This window comes from Corvus brachyrhynchos, unplaced genomic scaffold (assembly GCF_000691975.1).
Source record: "Corvus brachyrhynchos isolate BGI_N302 unplaced genomic scaffold, ASM69197v1 scaffold334, whole genome shotgun sequence".
Classification (NCBI taxonomy): Eukaryota; Metazoa; Chordata; class Aves; order Passeriformes; family Corvidae; genus Corvus; species Corvus brachyrhynchos.
In genome coordinates this window covers 570576-573186 of record NW_008238316.1, presented here as the reverse complement: position 1 = coordinate 573186, position 2611 = coordinate 570576, and the positions used below count along the sequence as shown (strand labels likewise).

At 38.8% G+C, this 2611-nt stretch overlaps 1 long non-coding RNA gene across 1 annotated transcript; it reads right to left on the bottom strand.

Annotated features, from left to right (window-relative positions):
* Positions 1-679: 679 nt before the first annotated feature.
* On the bottom strand, positions 680-2386 carry LOC108446648. Its single transcript, XR_001861909.1, has 3 exons — positions 2271-2386; positions 1501-1507; positions 680-691 (listed from the first exon to the last, which is right to left on the bottom strand). It is a non-coding gene; the product is annotated as an uncharacterized LOC108446648 (long non-coding RNA).
* Positions 2387-2611: the final 225 nt, after the last annotated feature.

The window sequence follows — 2611 nt, the reverse complement described above, 5'->3', positions numbered from 1 at the left end:
CATGCAATTCACTTAGAATAGAACCAAGAACATTAAATTCTGCTGTGCTCCAGCTTCATTATTCAGTACACTACTAAGCATTCTGCACCAGGCAAAGTTTCTAGATTGATTTAAGATACAGCCACAAGCAATAATCAAGTTATGAGGGTGTAAAACATGGAGAATGACAGCAACGCCTGTCCTGAGAGGGAAAATAATTACATCCTCAAGGCCAAACTAAGGTGCAAAGTACTGGTTTAAGTTCATCCACACGAACATCCAACCAGCCTTGAGGTATGGAGTCACATAACTGTCAATATTTACCTCAAAACCTTGTACCCCCTCATCAAGATGAAAGACTGTTTAATTACTATCAGTTAGCTTTTATTACATGCAAATATCACGTTCATCTTTTTAAAAATCATCTGGAATTCACTTGTATCACTAAGTAGCCCTAAGAGCTCTTAAATCAAGAAGCAGCAAGTACTCTTGTAGGAGAGCAACCAAACTCAAAAGTCTTACAGCAGAGAAATATGCTTTCTTCACAAAGACAAAACCAAATATTTTGAGTTACCTCCCTCTTTTTTATCTTCAGTCATTCCCCCACCCTCAAAGTATAAAACCCTTATGATTAGCAATTTGCCAGTAATCATAGACAAGAGCAAGTGATTTTATCTAATGAGCAGAAAATAAAAACCATGTTTGATTTTCCCTAAAATCCAGCTGGATGCTTTGAAACAATCCTAGAAAGACCATGATTTCACTGTACTACACAGAAGCTTAATTTCAGAGTTAGTCGTAAAATTAAGATATCAACTGTGGATTATCATATAAGGAAGTCTGATTTGAAATGCATTTCTTTAAAGAGATGTTCTTTTGCATTTCATAATGTCTTATCAAAGTATAAATATATTGTGAGAATAGGCATACATCCCAAATTAAGTATTTAGCTGCATGAATCGAATGCTAGAATTCACAGAGCAGCTTTCCCTTTCTCCCTGCCGATAAATCAACACAGGTGGCTGAGGTGCAATTGAAAACTTATTATGTATGTTACAAACCTTACTATCTAGAAGAAAACCTAAATGCTGGTGTATTGAAAAAGAAATTTCTCTGAGGGAGAAAGATTTTTTTCAGCTCACGCTTTTCTGCATGACTGCGTTACAGCTATTGGTGCTATACACAAAGGAAACTAATAACTGCTTTACAAAAGCCCTCAGAAAAGGTCAGGCTTATAACTGATACACACAAAGACTGTCATCATCTCTCCTGTGATACTTAGTTCTCGTTAGTTCCAATTACAGGTAACAAATCTGGAATTCAGTTCCCTACCTTCTCCATTCATTCACAAGACTCAAGGAGCATTTCAATGGAACTTCTGGGAGATGAAAGACATGGAATAAGCATATTCAGTCATTATGAAAAACGTGGCAAGGTAAAGGAGGAGAGGGAGGATGGCAGCAGGAGGCTTGCATCTCCAACATAAGCCTGTGGGGAGGAGAACAATGAAAGAAGCCAAACTTTTATCCTTCCAACTAAGTTGTTAGGAAGTAGAAACAAATGAACTCACTATACTGGCTTGAAGATAATAATAGGAATGCAGCCTGGAGCTTCCTCAAAGTCTCATTAGCCCACAAATCCTTGCAGGAAGGTCTGAGCAGAATGGTATCTCACATAGAGTTGCTGCTTCAGGGAAACTGTCAGATGAACACTGTTAGCTATTTCAGCATCAGTTTAAGAAGGTCTAAGGGAAAAGAAGTTCTACCATGCAAGCAGTACCATCAAGCTAAGACCATCTGTCCTGGTGTGATGACACTTGTTTAGGCAGCCTTGGTCAAGTGAAACCGGGAGCAAACTAAAAATATTCAAAACCTACGTACTATTCTCAGTTAGCCTGAAAACTGTACAAGTTGGTAGCATGCAGGAGTGGCAGCATGCCCAAGCAGTAGGGACAAGGTTATGGTCCCTGAGTGCTTGCCAACATCTGGCAGAGATGCTAAGGGAACACATGTTTCCCATTACTGCAGCAGACAAAGCATATCTTAGAGAGCATCCTGCTCCCAGAACTATTAAGCATGAGCACAAAGCATTTATGGTCAAGGCTGTCAAGGCAGAGGGGGCAAAAATGTTTTCTTAACACCTCTCTTTAGCTGCTGTATTTAAATGCATTCCAACTGATTGCAGACTACAGCAGCTTTGAAACATCATTTCTTCTTTTTTTCTACACACCTTATTATGCCTATTTTTTTCCTACATGTGTAGGAATCTGAATCAGATAAAATGCAGAACACTAACTGTAGCGGGTTCCATTTGAACCGGGCAGAAACACAAATTTAGTGTAGTGGTTTGGTCTAAAATACTCATTACTGCTTACCTTCTGTGAGATAAGAATTAGGAGAAATGCAAAGCAGGCACCAAACTTGAATGAATATAAAGAAGTTTATTAATGGACTTAAAAGAAGAAGAAGAAAATTATACTACACCTTCAGAACTCTTCTCCTCCCCCCACCTCCCTCCCTTCTCCCACTGACAATGTAAAAAGACAACCCTTAAGATGTTCAGTCTGTTTACCACTTCCATAATCACCTTGTTCAGTCCATTTAGGAAGAAGAGGCTCTCTTGCTTATGCTAT